Source organism: Podarcis vaucheri, assembly GCF_965113315.1.
Source record: "Podarcis vaucheri genome assembly, chromosome: 4".
Classification (NCBI taxonomy): Eukaryota; Metazoa; Chordata; class Lepidosauria; order Squamata; family Lacertidae; genus Podarcis; species Podarcis vaucheri.
Genome location: NC_138762.1, coordinates 7,501,141 through 7,525,674, shown reverse-complemented (window position 1 = coordinate 7,525,674; position 24,534 = coordinate 7,501,141). Strand labels below are relative to the sequence as shown.

Below are 24,534 nucleotides of genomic sequence, written 5' to 3'. Positions count from 1 at the left end.
ATGGACGTGTTCGGGGAGGACCTCGGGTTCGAGCACGGCGGTACAGAGATGGAAGAGCAACAAGTCAACGTCGACGACCGCGAGGGGGAAGACTCGGAGGTCTTCAGTTGGCGGCCACCCACGGGGAGCGACCTGTATCCAGCATTCCCTCCCATGATGATGGAGCACCCAGCACCCACACCTGACAGCGGGGAGGGGGGAAGGGGGGGCTTCGAGGGGGGGATGGATGTCAGGGGTTCAGAAGCAGAGACGCAGAGAAGGGTGGAAACAGAGAGCGAGGGGGAGGAAGCCGAAGGGAGAATGAGTGATGATGACGACCCGAGATCTCCAAGCCTAAGCAGTGAGTCAGAGGACTCCCAAAAGGGAGCCCCAGTGAGCAGAGCAAGGGGGGGATCCGGGGGGACACCCCAGGAGGAAGGGAACAGAGGAGATTCAGAGAGCAGCAGCTGGAAGTCGGGACCCACGCTCAAGACTGAGAGCAGCAGGGAGGAAGGCAGCCAGGCATCGGGTTCCGGAGGCCGTCAGCAGGAGGGAGGGCACGAGTCAGGGGTGGTCACGCCCTCCTCAGAGAGCGAGGCAACGGTCAAGAGGAAAGTAGAGAGTTGGGCGCGCGCGCCAAGTTCAAATGCAGCGGAAGCTGGAGCAGTAAGCAGCCCGGAGAGTGAGCCAGGTCCCAAAGCCCGCCGAAAGGAAGCGGAAGGATCAGGGGGGTCAGCGTCAGAGGAGAGTAGAAGGGAGGAGTCCCAGGGGGGCAGAAGGACCCAGAGACGTAGGGAGAGGCGAAGGAGGTGGAGCAAGGCTAGGGTATTAAGCTGGTGTGCAAGAGGCGGGGACTCAGATGGGTCTTCGCCGACCTAGGGCAGAAGGTGTAGAGCTGCACGCTGCAGTTCGGAAATGAAACCTGTAACTCAATAAAGACTCTTTTAAAGTGGACGCTGTGTGGCGTGGTCCTATGTGAGCTGGGACCTGGTAGCAGCTCTGACAGTACAGTTATGAACATTACTATATATCTAAGACCATAAAATTCCTATCACAGTACCCTGAAGCTTTTTCTTGGTGAAGTGAATTTCAAACCATTTAAAAATGGATAGAGAAGCTTGGCACAATGCAGAGTGCCAGGCAGAACAAGGAAATGTGGTCATAAATTGATCTAAATACTGGACAGTGCAATAGCCTGATCTATTAGAAAGCTTAAAATGCATGAGAATCCTCCATTGGGGTTTAGGCAATAATACACTATATATTGAACATAAAAACTATTATACACAAAAAATGGGTCCCCCCTTTGTGGAAATAACATACTGTCAGACACATGTTAGCATTCCTACATAATATCACACAACACCCAACATACTAATTACCATAAATATCAGTTGCCTATCTTGAGGCAATCGTGATCTTTTACATATCTTCTCAATCCTGGGGCACAGAGTCTTGAGGTTTAAAAGGTAAGAGCATGTGCTTGCAATTCAACTTTTTCCCCTTTGTCAGCCCCCTCCCTGTCAGTCTATATCCTTTGGAAAGAGATAGCTGTGGTCACTCTGGTGTCTTTTGTTGTTGCTGCAGGTAATAAATAGTCTTGTGGTCACGAGGAATTGGGCTGAGGGCTTTCCATCGTTGGGTCTGCGTTGACATCTGTAGAAGGGATATCCTGTAAGCGGGGGTGGGGGGTGGCAGGACTTTTGGGACTTAAAGAGACAGTTATAAAGGTAAGAGATAAAAGCCAAAAAGGAGAGAATCTCCTTCAGTTTTCTTGGGAAGCTGCAAACAATAAAAATCTTGGCGAGTTAAGCATTTTATTCATTATCAATATTATTATCCCATTTCTATATAATTACTACTGTTGTTATATGCTAAAATTGCAAAAAAATAAAAATAAAAGGAAAACAAAAGTAAAGAAGAAAGATTACCAGTTAAACAATTTTTTCCAGATAAAAAATAAATGGACTTGACAGAAGAACAGCATGTTTTTTTTATTAAAAAAATATTATTAAATAATACAAAGATATTATCAAAACCACACAGATTGTTACTGGACTGGAACCTTAAGGACTAGGAGGTGAAGGAGGTGGTGGTGAAATGGGCACACGATTGTGGCTATCCAATGAAGATGAAAAATGGGGGAAATTATGAAAAAAGACTTAAAATTCACCACATGCTATCTGATTTTTAGATGGTACCTGACCCCATCCAAATCAGTCAAAATAAATAAATATCAGCAATAAGTGTTGGAGATGCAGACAAAATGAGGGAACCTTATTCCACATGTGGTGGACATGTCCCCAAAGGGAAAATAAAATAAAATAAAATAAAATAAATGCTATTTATTTTAAAGAAAACCAAAGCTTTCCTATTTTATATTCTTACAATAAGCATACCAAATGAAAATAAAAGAGTGTTTCTTTTGATACGGACGGGGGGGGTGCCCCCCCTTTTTACAGTACAACGTCCGAGGCGATGACCTCGAGGGTGCCCACCATACACTCACCCTCAGCCCCCTCACCGTTACATAAGCACCACACTTTACCCAGACCTCTCTCTCTCTCTCCCTTCCACGAGCGAAATAAGCTCAAATATTCCCCTATCTTTTCCTATGCCTATCTGCGCTCCATACTTAAAACGAGTAGACCGGGTGTTCCTGCTTCTCCGCTGATTCCTATGGCCGCGCTTTGGCCAATCACAGCCATGCATTCGTCCTGCAGGAGCCAGCTCAGGGAGCTACTGCACGCCTCATTTCACCCCTGACAAGCTGTTGACGGCCCCCCACAGCGAGAACAATGGATCCGAAACCAGAGACCTCATAAAACTGTCAAAATCCTGTTACAATGTATCCATTCTTGCTAAAATGTATCCATTCTGTTTCCGCTTTTGACCTGAGTACGAAATAGGCTGGAAAGCATTGAAATCTTTGAAAATTAATATAAAATCAACCGTAACTCCGATTTCTTCACTTTTGGTGTCATTCGACTCAGCTCCCCCTGGACTCCATGATGCTACCCCTACTTCCATAATCCCCGAAGCGGCAGGTCACGTACACAGGAACTTCTTAATCCTGTCAGATAGTTTCCCAAACCCTTCCTCCGGGAAATACTAAGTGACAGACGATGCACATCTCTGGCCCATTGTCTTGCCACCACCGGTACTCAATAAATGTTTATCGATGTATATTTCTTGCTCTGCATATTCCCCCTCCCTCATCCGAAATGTTAATGAATGTAATCCCACCCCTCCTTAATCTATTCATGACGTGTGAAATATATTCATGATGTAATTCGCGAAACATGACCTTCCCATAATGTATTCATGACGTTTCCCGCACTGTATTCTGGGTTATGGAGGGAACTTTTAAAAGCTTATGTCGCCCCATTCTCGGGGTTCAATGCCATTTGAACCTGTTGCGCAATAAACTCGGATCTTCGTAGTTTGCTCCTGCATCCGGCTGAGCTCCCTTTTCCTCCGCAAGGACCCGCGGACTTTGTCCGACGAGCTGGGTGGCAGTGCATTCACGCATCCAGATTTTCCGTAACACTTTACACGACAACAGTGGCTAGGATGTTAATAGCAAAATTCTGGAAAATGAGTTAATATCAACCATAGATGAGTGGCAATTAAAGTTGTGCTAGTACCTTGAAATGGCCACAATGCCAGAACTTCCAAGAGACAGAGATCTACTCCCAGTAATAAAAATCCTGCCAGTGTTCTACCCATTGTCTTTGCCCAGAGTTCTTGAGCTTTTATCAGGGAGCAGTGACCAGAGTTGTGGATCGACCACTAGATCATTTAACAAATTAAAATTATAAAAACAATTGTGCTATAAAAGTACATACCATATATGAAGTGTGCAGATAATGGAACTTATAACACAGTGGTTTCTGCAGTGAACAACAAGTCTTACAATGTATATAGACAGGCGCAGCATTGATTTTAGTTACAGGTGACAGCAATCTGCAGCTGCAAGGTTTTCTTCTTTAAGTGACCCCTTTAAAACAACAAATGTAAAGCAAACTTGATCCATACACAGGTTTGTTAATTTGTTAAAATATGTTGAATTGTGACATTATGGTCATTTATATTACTTAGAATATGTACAAATGATGAAGCCCATGAGAGTGAAACAAGGCATTATTCCGAAAAATCTTGTCAAGACTGTGGAACTGTAATAGGCTCCAATTTGGACTTTATGAACGTATGTGGAACAGAAACTAGCAGACATTTGGTCTTTCGAATGAACTGATTTACTGGGGACTTCCGTCTATATTATTGCAATTTATGTGTTGTTTATGTGCAAGATAAACATTTGATATTGTGATGAGAATATATAGAAGAGTATTGTTCATGTGAATCCACAGACTGTTATGTTTTGTGTGTTTCTACATTCCAGGAACAGCATTCCTGACCCAGATTTCCACAGGAAGTCCCTAAGATTATTCCCCTTTCAAGCAGGATATGTGAACCTAGACCAACATGGTCCTCCTCCTCTGGCAGACGGACAACCCCCTCCCCAAAGCCCCTCCCTCCCCACTTCCCCATGGGGGTCTCCCACACCACCCATCACTCACCAGGATGGCTTTGGCCGTCTCCTGCGTGGAGCATTTCAGGGTTCGGAGCCCCCTGAGCTGAGCTGCCTGGCAGTTCTGAATCACCTCCGGCAGGTACAGCTGATCTTCCTCCAGCAGCTGAAAGGCAAAAGTCAGTTCCTCACGAAGGGAGGGCTTCTCCACCTCCGAGAGTGCAGAGTGGGGGGCAAGGAGGGCAGGTCTGAGTCCCTGCTCTGGTTCTCTCCAATACTCACCTCTGAGCAACAGAAGTGCAACCGCAGCACATCTGCAAAGAGAAGGACATGGGGACAGGTGAGTCCGTCCCTGAGCACCTGACAAGGCTATTCCAAGGGTTTTCTCCTGGATTCAAAGTCCTACTGCAGGGGAGGAGGGACACCCCAGGCCTTGGGGGCCAATCCTGGCCTCCTTCAACCAGAATGTGGCTCCCCAGGCCAGGGGTAAGCAAACTAAGGCCAGGGGGCCGAATGCGGCCCAATCGTCTTCTCAATCTCGCCTGCAGACAATTTGGGAATCAGCGTGTTTTTACATGAGTAGAATGTGTCCTTTTATTTAAAATGCCTCTCTGGCATTTGTGGGGCATAGGAATTTATTCATCCCCCCCCCCCATATAGTCTGGCCCCCTACATGGTCTGAGGGACGGTGGATCGGCCCATGGCTAAAAAGGTTGCTGACCCCTGCCCCAGGCTAACAAGGTGGTCAATATCCAGTTCCACTCCACCCTTTTAAAAATTAAATATCAAAACAGATCCCAGCTTTCAGAGCATGTAAACCACATGAGTGGAAAGACCGCTGCTCCACGCACAGAAATAGGACTATACTTCCTTCTTCCACATTTACAGTAAAAGTCTACGTAACGAAACAGAATAGATCCAAGTCTGCCTTCCTCCGGGAACCTCAACTTCGCTCTTCAAGCCAAAAGACAGCACTTCCCCATCCCCGGGCGAAACCCCTGGGCTTTCATTGGTAGAGCTGCCACCACGCCAGTGGCATTTACCTCAGTGCAGTGCAGGGACTGACTGAGTGGGCGGCGAGATGCTTTCAGCCTCGGACACTTGGCGGGTTCTGAAATGGCCGTGCAGGACACAGTTTGAGGACCCCTGGTCAACACTGACTGTGACATTCTGCATGCCAAACAGATGCTCTAGGGCTCCCCATATTTCACTAGCCTTTCAACGTTATGCTATTAGCAACCATGGAGATTCCACCTGCCTCTTTTGAAAGGAGAAAACTCACCTGATCAATTTAATTAACAACAACAACAACAACAACAACAACAACAACAACAACAACAACAACAACATATTTATACCACTCCGATCTGGCTGGGTTTCCCCAGCCACTCTGTGCAGCTTCCAACAAAATATTAAAATACAATAGTCCATCAAATATTAAAAGCTTCCCTAAACATAATAACAACCACCATCCATTTTCAGTCCATTGAATTAGCAATTAAGCATTTCTGGAAAGGGAAATAGCATACTTTTGTATATTAGCATAAAAAGCATGCATGAGAAAGCATTACTCATTTATGATGAGACTAGGATTTATTTCTTTTGAACCTCGCTCGATTCCTCCTTGGCAGCCAGTGCGATTGTTTCAGCAGGGCTAGAACTCAGGACCCGCTGCCTTGAGGGACATCTAAGAGCAGTTGGGCAGGGGAAAGGTCTCCCTTGGGGGGTGGTGGACTCTCCTTCCTTGGAGGTTTCTAAGCAGAGATCGGACGGCCATCTGCCATGGATGCTTTAGCGGAGATTCCTGCATTGCTGGGGGTTGGACTAGATGACCCTGGGATCCCCTCCTATCTCTCCACTCCTGAATTCTAGGAGGAGCTTCCTTGCCTCCTGCAAAGCCCTTTTCCCTGCAAGCTCTTCCTCTGGTTTCTGGCCAAGGGAGGGAGATGCTCAGAGTCCAGCCAAGAGCCTCACCCCCAAAAGGATATCTGGGCATTGGCATAGCCAGGGGGGGGAGCAGATGCCCCCCTAAACCCATAAAAAATAATAAGAACCTGAGGTTCTGCCAAGCGAGAGAGGGCTGAGCTGGAGGGAATTGGCTTGGCAAGGGTTAAAGGGAAGTGAGCTGCCTTCCTAGAGAGGCCAGGAAGCAAGGGGGGGCCAGGTCCTCCAGAGCCAAGGCCCCTCCCTCCCCAGTCCTTCCCTTGCTTTGGGGTCTCTCCTGCAAGGGCTGCCTCGCTGTCCCCTCCCGGGATCTGGTGAGTCTCCTCTCTCTCCCCCCAGAGGGTGCAGTGGGGAGACGGGGGGGGAGGGGTCCCAGGGCTGCAGCCGGGGAGGGTGCCTGGGGGGCCTGATCCGGGAGGGGCCAGGTCTGCCACGCTCTCCTTCCTGGAGATCAAAGGATCCCAAACTCACTTGGCCCTCCGCCCCCCCCCTTCAGAAAATATCTCCCTTTTTTAAACAAAGGAGTCCCTGGGACTTTAACTCTGTGTGACATCGCTCAGCCTCATTGCGCAACAGAGGAAACATGTGCAAATGGTTTTCCAAAGCTGGACGAGGAGGTGGACTAGCCCCCTCCCTCCCAAAAAAGAACACGTGGAGGAAGGGAGGAAAGGTGGGAGAGAAAGGGCAGGAACAAAGAGAGGGATCCCAGCCCCTAGTCTGGCTGCTGCATTGCGGACAAGTTTCCCAGTCGTCTCCCAGGGCAGCTCCCCACGGAGGCCACTGCAGCAATCCCCTCGCACCCAGAGCAGGGCATCCCAGGACCACATCCTATCTTGAAGGGAGAGGGAAGGGTTAATCCCAATAATATCTGGACCCAAGCTAACTGCTGCAGTTGTGGTTAAAACCGCAATTGCTTCAGCTATGTAGGCCAGAAGCTGCTTCCTGTTTCATGCTTCCTGCTTCAGTAATGCAAGAGAAGAACACACATAGAAGGGAGGGAGGGGAGCTTAGTTAGCCATATGCCATATAAGGTAATAAGTTGTAACCTTGCCAGCTGATTGGGGAGACGAATGTATGCTCTCAGGTATAAGAATGCTTGCTGAACACAGTATAGGGGCCGCCAGTCTTTGGAAGATATTCCACTGCGCAGATCTCAATAAAACACTTTTCTCCGAAGAAGTTGCTTCCCTGGTGCTTTTGTTCTCTCCTCGGTCCTGGGCAAGCGGCCAAATGGATCCCATGTAATTAAGGCTTCAATCTGTCCCAAAGGGATTGTTGATGGCAAAGCAGCCGGAAATGGGCGCTGCTACTCACCGAACCTGCAGGGACCTTGGCATCAATGGCTGTGTGTTTGTTAAGCTATCTATCAGAATAATAATAATAAAGTAATAATAAATTACCCGCCTAAATTTCAAGGGAGATGTTTTTGGCCCTGCCCACTTGGCCCTGAGGGGGTTGGTCAGATACATACCTGTCCCTCAGAGCAAATAAAAAGGGTCCCCACCCCAGGAGTCTGTTTGGAGAGCGGCAAAGAGTCCAAGTGCAAGAAAAGGAGACAGAAACAGGGGAGTGGGGGGGGGAGCAACTCCTGAGGACCCCTGGGTGAGGACCCCCACTAGAGCCAAGCACCCATTTTTCACAAGATACAAACGATTCCCTGGTCTGTTGGTTCTGACTTCATGCATTCATAGAATCATAGAATCATAGAGTTGGAAGAGACCACAAGGGCCATCGAGTCCAACCCCCTGCCAAGCAGGAAACACCATCAGATCACTCCTGACATATGGTTGTCAAGCCTCTGCTTAAAGACCTCCAAAGGAGACTCCACCACACTCCTTGGCAGCAAATTCCACTGTCGAACAGCTCTTACTGTCAGGAAGTTCTTCCTAATTTTTAGGTGGAATCTTCTTTCTTGTAGTTTGGATCCATTGCTCCGTGTCCGCTTCTCTGGAGCAGCAGAAAACAACCTTTCTCCCTCTATGTGACATCCTTTTATATATTTGAACATAGCTATCATATCACCCCTTAACCTCCTCTTCTCCAGGCTAAACATGTCCAGCTCCCTTAGCCATTCCTCATAAGGCATTGTTTCCAGGCCTTTGACCATTTTGGTTGCCCTCCTCTGGACACATTCCAGTTTGTCAGTGTCCTTCTTGAACTGTGGTGCCCAGAACTGGACACAGTACTCCAGGTGAGGTCTGACCAGAGCAGAATACAGTGGCACTATTACTTCCCTTGATCTAGATGCTATACTCCTATTGATGCAGCCCAGAATTGCATTGGCTTTTTTAGCTGCCGCGTCACACTGTTGGCTCATGTCAAGTTTGTGGTCAACCAAGACTCCTAGATCCTTTTCACATCTACTGCTCTCAAGCCAGGTGTCACCCATCTTGTATTTGTGCCTCTCATTTTTTTTTGCCCAAGTGCAATACTTTACATTTCTCCCTGTTAAAATTCATCTTGTTTGTTTTGGCCCGGTTCCCAGGGCAAGAAAATGAGACAGAAGCAGGGGAGTGGGGGTGGGGAGCAATTACTGAGGACCCCCGGGTGACGACCCCCACTAGAGCCAAGCATCCATTTTTCACAAGATACAAATGACTCCCTTGCCATTCGGTTCTGACTTCATGCATTGACTGGAAGGCAGCAGAAACCAGGTTGATTAATCTCCCAGAAATCCCTTCAGTTGCCTCCACATTTTGCATTGCTAGAAGGCTAGAGACGTATTTCTTCTCCTCTTCCTCTTTCTTTTCAAAAGATAGTTCATGGTCTGGGATGCAGTGCAGTCCAGCCCTGGTTCCCAGCAAGACTCATCTATGCTTGCTCAGGGAACCATATCCCCCCCTGTTCTACGAATTCTGTAACAGAACAATGTATTTGGTTCATAGGATTTCCTAGAGCTTCTCATTAAGACGGGCATAACTTGTCAGAAGACCAAAGGGTTCCTTCCGATCTCTCAGAGGCTTCCTGAGAGCACAAATGGATGAGCGAGGAAGAGGCCATGCCAGCCAAACTGGGAGCAGTGGGAGATTCTGGGAAAACCCAGTGCAGAAGATCCATGGTGAGGAGGACACCCTCCGCTCAGAGGTGCAGAGCCAGCAGTGGAGGCAGTTCTGCTGCCAGGAGGCCAAAGGACCCCAAGAGGTTTGCAGCCGACTCTACCACTTTTGCCACCAGTGGCTGAAGCCGGAAAGGCACACGAAAGCTGAGATGCTGGACCTGGTGATCTTGAAGCAGTTCCTGGCTGTCCTTCCCCCGGAGATGGAGAGCTGGGTGAGGGAGTGTGGAGCAGAGACCAGTTCCCAGGCGGTGGCCCTGGTCGAAGGTTTCCTCCTGAGTCAGGCAGAGGAGAGGAAGCAGGTGAGAGAGACTTTCCTCTGGATACTCCCAAGGGGCTCCAAACAGGACAAAGAACATCCCATAATGGTCTGCTGATGGCCCATCTGTTTTCTTGGAAAGCATCTATGGAATGAGATCTCACACCCTTCAAGTCTTTGTCATTCTCTTTCTAGTATTTCTCCCCATTCTCTGGTTTGAATCATTGTGTGTTTTTTCAGGGAAAGGATCTCTTTGCGGAAATGGACCTGGATTCCTGTGTGACAGAGAGGCCTCTGTTGGACACCAGAGAGAGGCCACTGGGTAAGGAGGAAGGTGGTTTTTCTCTCATTCCGTTGTTTTTCCAACTCATCTGGGGGTTCTTTTCATCTTGTTTTGGGGGGAGACAGTTGGGAACAAGGGTCCAGAGGAGGGGAGATGTATTTCTGCACAACAAACATATGAAATGGACACAAACGTCCAAATGCTCTCAGTAGGTAAGGCTTTCTCAAAGGCCCACCTGTAGTAAGAGATGCCCTGTTTCACCTGTGAGAGAAGCCGGCACTCCTGGCTTCCTGTTTACCTTTTATCTTTTGCAGGTGACAGAATGATGCCGGCAAGACCTCCTGATCCGTCTTTTCATGGGGACAGAAGGGAAGCAGCGGCTGTGGAACCAGATCAGGTCAGGGGAAGCTGCCTTGTGGGGACAGAGGCCGAGGGATGGAGCAATGTCATGGACTGGTTGGGCACATAAGAATGGTGGGAGGAAGAAGCTGGGGAACCAGGAAGGGAAGACGGCTCAGAGCCCAAGAAGTGGAGGTGGAGGAAGGATGGGCGGTCAGAGGGACAAGAGGGAGAAGCCTGGGAAGAGGAGGTGTCAGAAGCTGAAGGGGTTACAGGGCTTAGTGAGCTGGGAGACTCTGTGGAAGAATGCAGTGCAGAATCAGAGGCAGAAGAGGAAGGAGGCGAGTGGGAGAGGAAGGTCAAGAGGCAGAGGTGAGTCAGGAGAAGGAGGAGCCACAGGTGACTCCCTCTCCTTTTCCCAGAAGCCCCCCTCCCTGCTTGTCTCTCAGAGCCAGGAGACCCCGTGCATTGCAGGAATCTCTGCTAGATCATCCAAGACAGATGGCCATCCAACAGAGGCTTATTTTATTTCTAGATTGATCACTGAATGCTCAGATTGATTGGACAAATGAGGACAAATAGTGGCCTGGATTCACCTAACCAGCCCCATTGGCTGCAAAATGGGGCCTGCCCCCCATTCCTCCCGCTCTATGCCCCTATGAACCCCTTGAATTTGGCTCTAGGGCATTGGGAGGGAACTCCCCAGAACAGATGAGGAGGAGAGGAGAAAGTGGACCCTTCCATCAGGCAAACTGGAATTCTAGGCAGAATGACTTGGAAAACACAAGGTGGAGAACCACGTATTTGCACAAAGATGAATGCCCATAATTAAAACTTAGAATAAAATAAGCATCCATAAATAAAATCCGCAGCAAAGCAATCCTACTGAAACAACTCCCCTGTGTGAGTGTCTGAGGGCCCTGCTCCTGCCACTCACCGTCTGGCCCAGAGCGGGGCCTGACAGGCCTCATAAGGACGGTTGCTGCTGCTGCTCCTGCTGGCCAGGAGGACTTGGAGCGGCGCAATGTTCTTTTTAAAATGTTTTTAAAAAATTTTAAAATCTTTTTAAAAAATTTCTTTCCCCCCCTTTTGATTACTATTTTTGTGGGGGGTGGGATGGATGTTAAGACCAGAGCATGTCATTACAGAGGAGGCAGGTTTAGTCGTTGTTGGAGGACTATCCCTGCCTCTGGGTCTGGTCCTGACTGGACGGATACTAGAATCAGCAAGGGATACCCACATGACCTGAAGGTGCTGCTGTGCAATGCCAGGTCAATGATTCATAAAACCACTGCCATCCATGACTTGATCATGGATGGAGGACTTGACCTGGCATGTGTAACAGAGACTTAGTTGGATGAAGCAGATGGGCCTGTCCTTGCCGCTGCATGTCCACCAGGTTTCTCTTACGCACAGCAACCCAGGCCTTGTGGGCGGGGAGGGGGGGTTGCAGTGCCATGATCAGATCACTTCCTGGTGCAACTGGACTTCTCTGCGACCCTTCCCCTCTGCAGGGAGGTGGGACTGATTCGGATGGTCCGCCCCCGCCACTTAATGGATCCAAATGGTTTCCAGAGAGTGGTAGGGGATGCTTTATCCCATGTTGATGGCCTTTCAGCTGATTCCCTGGTGGCCCGCTGGAATGTGGAGTTAACCAGGGCTATTGACTGTTTGGCTCCGAAGCGCCCTCTCCGATTGCATGGAGCCCAGACAGCCCCGTGGTTTTCCACGGATCTGAGGGCAATGAAACAATCGCTGAGATGGCTAGAGCGCCGGTGGCGGATAGCTCATTCTGAAGCTGACCGGACACGGGTTAGAGCTCAATGCCGAGCCTACCAAGTGGCAGTAGCAACGACGAAGAAGACTTTCTTGGCCGCCTCTATTGCATCTGCAGAAACCACCAGCAGGAGACTTTTTCAGGTGGTTTGCAATTTAGCGGAACCACCTGCTACAACGGGGCCCAGTATGGGCCACATGATCTCCTGCAATGATTTTGCAAAGTTTTTTGCAGATAAAGTCGCTCAGATTCAGGAAGAGGTAGACTCCACCATGGGAGCAGGGCCGGGGCAGGAGAGTGCTAGTGTCTTGTCTAGTCAAGTTGCGTGGGATCAATTCCAATCTGTTACCTCTGAGGATGTGGACAGGCTGCTTGGACGAGTGAAACCAACCACCTGTCTCCTTGATCCTTGCCCATCGTGGCTTATAAAAGCTAGCCGGGAAGGGCTGGGAGATGGGCTTCGCGGGGTCGTGAATGCTTCTCTCTGTGAGGGAGCCTTCCCAGACCCGCTGAAAGAGGCGGTCATTAAACCGCTTATTAAAAAACCATCTTTAGATGCTGCCAATATGGCTAACTATCGCCCAGTCTCAAATCTTCCATTCTTGGGCAAGGTGATTGAGCGAGTGGTTTCTGAACAACCATAACATCCTTCTGGACCGTCTTGAGGGGCTGGGAGCTGGGGGCACTGTCATACAGTGGTTCCGCTCCTTCCTCCTGGGCCGTGTTCAGAAAGTGGTGGTGGGGGATGAGTGTTCAGACCCCTGGGCTCTCACTTGTGGGGTGCCTCAGGGTTCTGTCTTCTCCCCCATGCTTTTCAACATCTACATGCAGCCGCTGGGAGAGATCATCAGGGGGTTTGGCCTGGGTACTTATCAGTATGTGGATGATACCCAACTCTACCTCTCTTTCAAATCGGAACCAGTGAAGGCATTGACGGTCCTCTGTGAGTGTCTGGAGGCAGTTGGAGGATGGATGGCGGCTAACAGATTGAGGTTGAATCCTGACAAGACAGAAGTACTGTTTTGGGGGGACAAGGGGCGGGCAGGTGTGGGGGACTCCCTGGTCCTGAATGGGGTAACTGTGCCCCTGAAGGACCAGGTGCGCAGCCTGGGAGTCATTCTGGATTCGCAACTGTTCATGGAGGCACAGGTCAATTGTGTGTCCAGGGCAGCTGTCTACCAGCTCCACCTGGTACGCAGGCTAAGACCCTACCTGCCCGCGGACTGTCCTGCTAGAGTGGTGCATGCTCTGGTTATCTCTCGCTTGGACTACTGCAATGCACTCTATGTGGGCCTATCTTTGAAGGTGACCCGGAAACTACAACTAATCCAAAATGCGGCAGCTAGACTGGTGACTGGGAGCGACCATCGAGATGATATAACACCGGTCTTGAACAACCTACACTGGCTCCCAGTACGTTTCCGAGCACAATTCAAAGCGTTGGTGCTGACCTTTAAAGCCCTAAACGGCCTTGGTCCAATATACCTGAAGGAGCGTCTTCACCTCCATCATTCTGCCCAGACGCTGAGGTCCATCCAGCTCCGAGGGCCTTCTGGCGGTTCCCTCACTGCGAGAAGTGAGGTTACAGGAAACCAGGCAGAGGGCCTTCTTGGTAGTGGCACCCGCCCTGTGGAACGCCCTCCCACCAGATGTCAAAGAGAAAAATAACTACCAAACTTTTAGAAGACATCTAAAGGCAGCCCAGTTTAGGGAAGCTTTTAATGTTTAATAGATTATTGTATTCTGGTGTTTTGTTGGAAGCCGCCCAGAGTTCTGGCTGGGGAAACCCAGCCAAATGGGCGGGGTATAAATTATTATTATTATTATTATTATTATTATTATTATTATTATTATTAACAGGAAGGATACAACAGAGCATTGTCTCAGAGGAGGACATTTCCCTTTCTCTTTTAGGGTCTATTGTGCTTTGAAGATGTTGCTGTTCGTTTCACGGACAAGGAGTGGGCGTTGCTGGATCCTGACCAGAGAGCTCTGCATAAGGACGTCATGAAGGAGAATCGTGGGATCGTGGCCTCTCTTGGTAAGGCTCCCTGTGGGATCGTCATATCTGCCTGGAAATTCAAAAAATACCTCAATGTGACCAACCTCTTATATTTTCAAAGAGCTCAACAGCGCCCCCTATAACACCTGGGGACCTAACACCCTCACAATAAAGAGTAAATTACAGTTTTTTCTTTGAACAACCTTCCTCAAATTATTCCTTTTTCTACCAGGATTAGGCTTGACCAAAGAGACGACTGGCAGCGAAGCTCAGGTGCTGCCAGCCAGAGAAGAAGCAGGCCTAGGGAGAGGAGACTTAGCAGCGGAAGGCAGAGAGGAGGGGGAGATCAATTGTAATCTGAGCTCTGAACAAAGGGGAGAAGAAAAAGGGAGACAGAGTGACAGACAGTTGTGTGAGAGCTACAGGAGTGAGTCAGACGCTGGAATGCAGGAAGCATTCTCTGCCAAATTTAAAGATACTGGAAGAGAAGGTGGGGGCTTCCGTGCTGGGGAAGTGGGAGGAGCTCAGTCTGGGCAACTCCATCTTGTGGGGAGGACGATGAGTAGAGGAGCTCCGTCCAAGTTTGTTGTTTCAGCAATAAATCTGAAATTATTAACAGCCAGAGTCGTCTCACGTTTGTGGGAGACCAAGCCATAACAAGGACTGACATTGGAGATGGAGGGGATGCCATGACTGGGCCAAAGAAAATCCACCCCAGAGAAGAGCTAGGCTTATGGAATCTCAGGTAGTAGTAGCAGTGATGAGGATGAGGATGATACAGTGGTACCTTGGTTTACAAACTTAATTTTTTCCAGAACAGGTACCACTGTAGTAATAATAATATTTTTTTGTAATGGCTTGGCTCTCCCACAGAAGTGAGACACCGGCAGTAATTATCTCAAGTTTATTGCTCAAACACATAAATCACTCCGGAGCTCTTTCACTCCATGTCTGACTTCCAAGTTTGCAGTTGCCAAGTCTAAACTCCGCCCCTTCCTCTTCTTCCAGCAGGGGGAAAAACCCTTTCGCTTCCGCTCTTTCCCCTCCTCTCACTGACCTTTTCGCGCCTTCGAGTTCTTGGGCTAGCTATTCCTGGCCTCTCCCCTTCTGAGCTAAGATTGGTATTTTGTGGATCTTTGCTATCTGCTGCCTTCTCTCTGTTCTCTGAAGCTCTGCCACTCGGCTGTCCCTCCTCCCTCTCACATTCCGGCTCACATTCCAGTGTCCTTATCTCTCTTTGCCTGCTTTCATACATTCCAGCTTCTGTCAGCTCCGGAACAAAGCTGACATTTTTATTTCTACCCTGCCCATCTGACTGGGTTGCCCCAGCCACTCTGGGCGGCTTCCAACACATATATAATCATGAAACATCAATAATAATATTCTGATGCCATATAAAAAGAACATTAACTTAAAATGAGCAACTTATACTGGTGGCCAAAATTGTGGAAACCTTTTGTGGAAAGTGTGTTTCTGAGGTTTGATGGCTCATAACACCACTTTTTTTGTGGAGTAATGTCGTTGTTGTTTTTTAATCGCTTAGTTGTGTCCGACTCTTCGTGACCCCAGGGACCAGAGCACGCCAGGCACTCCTGTCTTCCACTGCCTCCCGCAGTTTAGTCAAACTCATGCTGGTAGCTTCGAGAACACTGTCCAACCATCTCGTCCTCTGTCATCCCCTTCTCCTTGTGCCCTCAATCTTTCCCAACATCAGGATCTTTTCCAGGGAGTCTTCTCTTCTCATGAGGTGGCCAAAGTATTGGAGCCTCATCTTCAGGATCTGTCCTTCCAGTGAGCACTCAGGGCTGATTTCCTTAAGATTGGATAGGTTTGATCTTCTTGCAGTCCATGGGACTCTCAAGAGTCTCCTCCAGCACCATAATTCAAAAGCATCAATTCTTCGGCGATCAACCTTCTTTATGGTCCAGCTTTCACTTCCATACATCACTACTGGGAAAACCATAGCTTTAACTATATGGACCTTTGTTGTCAAGGTGATGTCTCTACTTTTTAAGATGCTGTCTAGGTTTGTCATTGCTTTTGTCCCAAGAAGCAGGCATCTTTAAATTTCGTGACTGCTATCACCATCTGCAGTGATCATGGAGCCCAAGGAAGTAAAATCTCCCACTGCCTCCATTTCTTCCCCTTCTATTTGCCAGGAGGTGATGGGCCCAGTGGCCATGATCTTCATTTTTTTGATGTTGAGCTTCAGACCATATTTTGCGCTCTCCTCTTTCACCCTCATTAAAGGTTCTTTAATTCCTCCTCACTTTCTGCCATCAAGGTTGTGTCATCTGCATATCTGATATTTCTTCCGGCAATCTTAATTTTGGCTTGGGATTCATCCAGCCCAGCCTTTTGCATGATTAATTCTGCATATAAGTTAAATATGCAGGGAGACAATATACAGCCTTGCCGTACTCCTTTCCCAATTTTGAACCAGTCAGTTGTTCCATATCCAGTTCTAACTGTAGCTTCTTGTCCCACGTAGAGATTTCTCAGGAGACAGGTGAGGTGATCAGGCACTCCCATTTCTTTAAGAACTTGCCATAGTTTGCTGTGGTCGACACCGTCAAAGGCTTTTGCATAGTCAATGAAGCAGAAGTAGATGTCTTTCTGGAACTCTCTAGCTTTCTCCATAATCCAGCGCATGTTTGCAATTTGGTCTCTGGTTCCTCTGCCCCTTCTAAATCCAGCTTTGGGAGTTCTCGGTCCACATACTGCTTAAGCCTGCCTTGTAGGATTTTAAGCATAACCTTGCTAGCGTGTGAAATGAGTGCAATTGTGCGGTAGTTCTTTCTTTGGCACTGCCCTTCTTTGGGATTGGGATGTAGACTGATCTTCTCCAATCCTCTGGCCACTGCTGAGTTTTCCAAATTTGCTGGCATATTGAGTGTAGCACCTTAACAGCATCATCTTTTAAAATGTTAAATAGTTCAGCTGGAATACCATCACTTCCCATGGCCTTGTTATTAGCAGTGCTTTCTAAGGTTCATTTGACTTCACTCTCCAGGTCAGCAACCACACTACTTGGGGTATACGAGGCATCCATTTCTTTCTGGTATAGTTCCTCTGTGTATTCTTGCCACCTCTTCTTGATATCTTCTGCTTCTGATAGGTCCTTTCCACTTTTGTCTTTTATTACAGTAATCTTTGTACGAAATGTTCCTTTCATATCTCCAATTTTCTTGAACAGATCTCTGGTTTTTCCCATTCTATTGTTTTCCTCCATTTCTTTGCATTGCTCGTTTAAGAAGGCCTTCTTGTCTGTCCTTGCTATTGTTTGGAAATCTGCATTCAATTTCCTGTATCTTTCACTATCTCCCTCACATTTTGCTTGCCTTCTCTCCCCCGCTATTTGTAAGGCCTCATTGGACAGCCACTTTGCTTTCTTGCATTTCCTTTTCATTGGGATGGTTTTCGTTGCTGCCTCCTGTATAATGTTACGAGCCTCCATCCACAGTTCTTCAGGCACTCTGTCCACCAAATCTAAATCCTTAAACCTGTTCCTCACTTCCACTGTGTATTCATAAGGGATTTGACTTAGATTGTATCTTACCGGCCCAGTGGTTTTTCCTACTTTCTTCAGTTTAAGCTTGAATTTTGCTATAAGAAGCTGATGATCTGAGCCACAGTCAGCTCCAGGTCTTGTTTTTGCTGACTGTATAGAGCTTCTCCATCTTTGGCTGCAGAGAATATAATCAATCTGATTTCAATGCTGCCCATCTGGTGATGTCCATGTGTAGAGTCGTCTCTTGTGTTGTTGGAAAAGAGTGTTTGTGATGACCAGCTTGTTCTCTTGGCAGAACTCTATTAGCCTTTGCCCTGCGTTTTGAACTCCAAGGCCAAACTTCCCAGTTGTTCCTTTTATCTCTTGACTCCCTACTTTAGCATTCCAATCCCCTATAATGAGAAGAACATCCTTCTTTGGTGTCACTTCTATAAGGTGTTGTAAGTCTTCATAGAATTGGTCAATTTCAGTTTCTTCAGCACCAGTGGTTGGTGCATAAACTTGGATTACTGTGATGTTAAAAGGTCTGCCTTGGATTCGTATCGAGATCATTCTATCATTTTTGAGATTGCATCCCAGTACAGCTTTCACCACTCTTTTGTTGACTATGAGGGCCACTCCATTTCTTTTATGGGTTTCTTGCCCACAGTAGTAGATATGATGGTCATCCGAACTGAATTTGCCCATTCCCTTCCATTTTAGTTCACTGATGCCCAGGATGTCAATATTCTTGCCATCTCATTTTTGACCACATCCAAGTTCATGGTTCTTACATTCCAGGTTCCTATGCAATATTTTTCTTTACAGCATTGGACTTTCCTTTCGCTTCCAGGCATATCCGCAACTCAGCGTCCTTTCTGCTTTGGCCCAGCCGCTTCATCAGCTCTGAATCTACTTGTACTTGTCCTCCGCTCTTCCTCAGTAGCATGTTGGACACCTTCCGACCTGAGGGGCTCATCTTCCAGCGTCATAACTTTTATATGCCTGTTGTCTTTGTCCATGGAGTTTTCTTGGCAGGGATACTGGAGTGGCTTGCCGGTTCCTGCTCCAGGTGGATCATGTTTGGTCAAAACTCTCCACTATGACCTGTCTATCTTGGGTGGCCCTGCATGGCATAGCTCATAGCTTCTCTGAGTTATTTAAGCCCCTTCGCCACGGCAAGGCAGTGATCCATGAAGGGGTTTTAATTAATTAATTAATTAATTAAAATTAATTAATTAACATAATTAATTAATTAGCTTTAATTACGGCCTTACAATGCTTCCCATGAAGTTTTTAGTTCTGCAGCTGTGAGAATGTGAAACCAAGACTGAATTATTGCCTCTATTAATTGGGCTTCCGATAGGGTTAAAATCTGAGCTATTCCCAGGACATTCTGGCAGTGGAATAGAATTATCTTGAAAGCACCGCTTGCACAAAGCAGCAACATGACATGGAGCTGAATCTTGTTGAAATAGAAAAATAAATTTTATATATATATATATATATATATATATGCAGGTTTTGGTGTCTTCGGGTGTCTTCCCGTGTAAGAGTCGGGGTGTCTGGGCGACGTTTCGACGAGGTCTCACTCGTCATCTTCAGGCTGGAGCTTTCGGCTTCTTGTTACTGGAACAGAGCAGAATCTGGTGTTTGAGTTCCTATAAATACTGTTGAGGGGTGTGGTGTATAGCCTCCAACGTTCTGGGCAGAGAGGAAGTTCCTAGATTAGTGTGCCTTTTCTTCTTTTGTTCCTTAATTACTTGAGGGATATCTTGAGTGATTTCATGAGTGATATTATGAATACCACTGGGTGGGTCATTAAGTGTAGATTAGTGGTAAAGCTTTCGTGTCTTGACCTCTTGAGCTTGTGAAGAGTTTTTCTGAGAAGATGGCTGTGCTGCATTTAGTTGTGCTCTGGCTTGGCTTCGTGTATAGGGGCGAGCTGTAATTTTGTGCCTTGTGCCAGCCAGATCTGTGTAGGGATTGCAGGGGGGTGCAGCATCAGGAGGTGCCACTATAGTTTGGCTACTGGATGGAGTCTGTAATATGTCTGTGGAGAGCTTCAGTATCAGGGAAAATATCACCTGTGGAACGCTTCAGTTGGGGCTAAGGTATTTCCTTTATGTATTTGGGGGCATTTCCATTTCCATTAATGACGCAAATTCTGCCCACACCTTTTGCTGCCATACAACCCCAGATCATCACACTATCTGGGTGTTTCACTGTCGGTGTAATGCAAGTAGGATGTAAATGTTCTCTGATTCTTCTCCTCGCGTATTTCATGTCATCACTACCAAGCAAGGAGATTTGGGTCTCTTCCCTCCAAATAACACTGTCCCATTCTTCCACTGTCCACTTAACAAGGGTTTAGTCTTTCAAGCTTTGCTTGAGAGATAACAATGGCTTTTTCCTTAGAATTCTAACATTTCGACCAGTCCTTGCACTCAACTTCACATTACATTGCACCATGTCATCTTGTATACACCCAGATGATATTCTTCTGTCATGTAGAGACAGTCTCTCCATTCTTCGATCGTCACTTGCCTTTGTGCACCTTTTCCTGCCTTAACCAGTCTGATTTTTTAGTGACTGAGTCTCCTTATACCTCTTCAAAAATATAGAAAGGCCAGCTTTGGTTATGTTTTCCACAATCTTTCTTCTAATTTCTTCATAACTGTAGCCCTGTTCACTTAATAGTACTATTTTACCTCGCTTTCTGGGTGACCAATCAACTCTTTGTGCCATTTCTTTAATTTTATTATGTTGTTCAACCTGACTAAATGAAAGAAGACAGAAAACCAACCAACGTGTTAGCAATCACGTAACACACTGACAAAAGTCAACCTAAGCAAGTTGTGCTTCCTTTTTCTGGTTTTTTCGCTATAATTTTTGATAGAATACGGGTAATTAAACAAACTTTGTTGAATTGCATTCTTGATTAAATTAAATTATCTTTCCATTGATATATAATTTTATAATATTACTCCAAAAGAAGCAGAGTTTTGAGCCATCAAGCCTCTGAAATTTTTCTCCAAAGGCTTCTGCAATTTTGACCACTACTGTATATCAAACAAAGCAACATTCAACAACACATCAGAATATCATAATAAATATGTTGGTTAATGACAAACAACACAGGTAATGATCACACACCCAACTCCCTTTAGTTCTTCTCTGAGGCTCTAACCCTTTTTGTCTGCATTGCAGATTGTGATGAATCGGAAATCGAGAACAAAGGTGACCACGATAAAATCCCCAGAGAGGAGAAGCCACGTAAAAATTTAGAGTGTGGAGAAAGCTGCAGTCAGCGCTCCCATTCCACTTCCCATCAACAAAATCTCATTGGAAAGAAACCATATCAGTGTGTGGAATGTGGAAAGAGTTTCAGGAAGAGCTGCGATCTGACTTGCCATCAAAGAATTCATACAGGAGAGAAACCCTATCAGTGTGTGGAATGTGGAAAGAGCTTCAGTGACAGCCACAGTCTCACCTCCCATCAGAGAATTCATACAGGGGAGAAACCCTATCAGTGTGTGGAATGTGGGAAATGGTTCAGTCAGAGCTCCCATCTCATTGCCCATCAAAGAATTCATACAGGGGAGAAACCCTATCAGTGTGTGGAATGTGGAAAGAGCTTCAGGAAGAGCTGCGATCTCACTTGCCATCAAAGAATTCATACAGGGGAGAAACCCTATCAGTGTGTGGAATGTGGAAAGAGCTTCATGAAGAGCTCCCATCTCACTTCCCATCAAAAAATTCATACAGGTGAGAAACCTTATCAGTGTGTAGAATGTGGAAAGAGCTTCAGGATGAACTACCATCTCACTTCCCATCAAAGAATTCATACAGGGGAGAAACCCTATCAGTGTGTGGAATGTGGAAAGAGCTTCAGGAGGAAGTACATTCTCACTTCCCATCAAAGAATTCATACAGGGGAGAAACCCTATGAATGTGTGGAATGTGGAAAGAGCTTCAGGAAGAAGTACATTCTCACTTCCCATCAAAGAATTCATACAGGGGAGAAACCCTATCAGTGCATGGAATGTGGAAAGAGCTTTAGTCAGAGTTCCTCTCTCACTTCTCATCACATAATTCATACAGGGGAGAAACCCTATCAGTGTGTAGAATGTGGAAAGAGCTTCAGTCACAGCTCCAGTCTCACTTCCCATCAAAGAATTCATACAGGGGAGAAACCCTATCAGTGTGTGGAATGTGGAAAGAGCTTCAGTCAAAGCTCCAAACTCACTTCCCATAAAAGAATCCATTCAAAGGTCGGAAAAACCATTTTACAGCTTTAGGAGCTAAGAAATCCGCACCTTTATTACCTTGTGTTTGGCTGATTGACATCTAATGCCTTTTGAACATGTGGTGTTTTGTGTTTTTATGTTGTAACCATCCTGAGACCTGTGGGTGTAGGAATATGCGCCAATATTTAAAGACCTAGGCGTCTCCCCCCCATTAAATTTTTAATTTGGCCTGTGGCGTTTGCCCTCCTAGGTGTATGGCATCATACTGGGTCATAAGGAAAGGGTTAACTAAGTGTAAAATGATTAACCAATAGGAACCCAAGGGGAGGAGTTAGAGTTGTTAAGAAGTGAGTCTGGAGTTAGAGAAGGGAGAGGGAGGATAAGTCTGTGGGTTGGGCTAGTCTGATATGAGAAAGGGAGAGAATCCTATTGGGAGATGATCTATAATGAAATAAAAAAATGTTTTAAGATAACCTTTGTTAAAAGATCAGAAGCATTTTTATTAGGTACTTTAGGGAAGAATTTACCAAAAGATAAGGAAATTCCCTTCATGTATGTGACAACAGAATTTTACTAACTCAAAATGAAAAGGCAATGAAAAAGCAGCGAAAGAACACTGGCAAGAAAAGTTGATGGAATACACTGAAATGGTGAAGCTAACTCAGAGACTTAAAGAGAAGGACAATAATGACTTTAAAAAAGATTGTGAACCTTTTAAGATGTATATACAGAAACAATGCATAGAAATGAACTCACTGGCAGGATTTGAGTGATACACTTACAATGGACAAATACAGACAGAAAATGCAATTATGAAGTCTGTGGGTTGGGCTGGTTTGATGCGAGAGAGTGAGAGAATCTGTTAAGAGGGGTCAGTTAAACAGCTGGGATAATCAGTTAGAAGGTATTAGGAAGGTATAGGCCGGTAATGAAACTAAGGTTAAGAAACTGACAAGAAAAATTATCTGAAACCGGGACTTCCGGGTTGGACCCATCGTTTAATGGCGGATTCCCTCCGAGCTCCTGAGGGAATCGGCTCTGCAGAGACCGGGTCTTACCACTGCGGCGACGCGGGGACCCTTAAAATCACAGGTGTAGAAGCCTGTGAGCGTAGTGACTCGGCGGGCACCATTTGCGCCCCCCAATCCGCGAAGGAGCCTTTTTAAAGGCTTCGGAACGGGGACGGGCTGCGGCGCGGTGCTGAGAGTACTCCTTCATCTGCGGAGTGAAGCCGTGAGCCATTATCGGAGAGCGCTGACATTTTCCTTGGAACATTCGGACTTTAAAACAGCAACCCGTGAGTAATACGGAAATTGGAATCTTAAAGAAAAATTTTGCAGGTCAGGAACGAGCGGGGAAGGGTTAAAAAGGAAGTCCACCCCCCCTTTGTAAACAATTTAAAGCAAAGGACCTGCTAGCTAAGGTCGAGAGAATCTTTTTTCTTTTTTCTTTTAGTAAAAGACTTTAATTTCACGGTTTTGACATTATAAGAAATTTTGCTGGAGGATTAAAAGATTAATTTTGGGAGCTGAAGTTTCACCCCCCCCCCCTGACCTGGGAATATCCCACGAGAGAGCCTGTTGATGAAAGACTGGAAAGTTTGACAGCTGTCAAGTTGGCTGTCGAGACGGTAAATGAGAACCTAGTTTCTGTTGCTTCTGTTGGTTAATTTGTAATAATTTGTTGAATAAGGAAGGGCTGATACAAAATAACCTGACTTTTGGACTTGAGCTGAAAGGAATACTAAGGAACTAAAATCCCCCTAGAGGGGTTTAGTGACATTATAGGAATGGCTGGAGGAAGGAAAATTCAGGCTGAATTGGACAGAGCATTTGTTCTCTTGGGAAAGTTACGAGGCCAATCTGATGTTTTGGCTATGAAATGTTACAGCTCTGGATTCAGCAGTAAAGAACATTGTTGAACCTGATAAGGACTTGAAACAAGGAGCCTATCCAATTGAACAAATAGAGAAAACGGAGAGCTTTGACAATATGGAGCAGGTAACAGATGTTGTCCCTGAAGAAAAGGAAGGAGGAGCTGAAACTGTGCAGAAGTTAAAGGAGAGCAACATTTTGAAGCCTGACATGATGACAAAAAAGGAAAATAAAAATCTGATGTGGAGAGCCTGGCCTGAATTGGAGGTGGAAGTTGGAGCCTGGGGGACATTTGGACCTGAAAGGAGTATAAAACAAGATTTGAAGTACCCCATAAGCTTTATCACTAAAAATGGAGGTCTGGATGGTAGAAATATGGATCCTGTTGGGCCGGAGTTTCTTAGAGATTTGGATCCTGTTGGACTGGAGCTTCTTCGAGACTTGGAGTTTAACATAAAAGACTATCAAAAAGACCGGCAGAGAGGAACTGAGAGAGAACTGAGAGCCTCGGACGTGAGATCTCCAGGCTAAACAGTATATTGAGACTGATGGATTTTTGTTGAGGACTGAAACCGGGAAAAGGGTGGGTGGAGTCTGGGAATCCAAAGGGTATATAAATATAGTTTGTTTTGTTTTTATTTTGCTTTGTTATTGGTATGGAAATTGGGAAAGACGTGGAAGGGAAATTTTGGTCGACTTTAGGAAATACGTTTTGTTTAAGAAAAAATAATGAGGTATAAATATTGTAGGT

At 46.4% G+C, this 24,534-nt stretch overlaps 1 protein-coding gene and 1 long non-coding RNA gene across 2 annotated transcripts in view; both read left to right on the top strand.

The window, feature by feature from the left end:
- Positions 1-6,698: 6,698 nt before the first annotated feature.
- The window catches only part of LOC309530569 (zinc finger and SCAN domain-containing protein 31-like), a 79,221-nt gene continuing 61,385 nt past the window's right edge, over positions 6,699-24,534 (top strand). The window contains exon 1 of the mRNA XM_082219622.1: positions 6,699-6,768. The gene's annotated coding sequence lies outside the window, so the exon portion shown is untranslated. The remainder of the gene's footprint in view (positions 6,769-24,534) is intronic.
- On the top strand, positions 22,959-24,496 carry LOC309531071. Its single transcript, XR_014219052.1, has 2 exons — positions 22,959-23,013; positions 23,067-24,496. It is a non-coding gene; the product is annotated as an uncharacterized lncRNA (long non-coding RNA).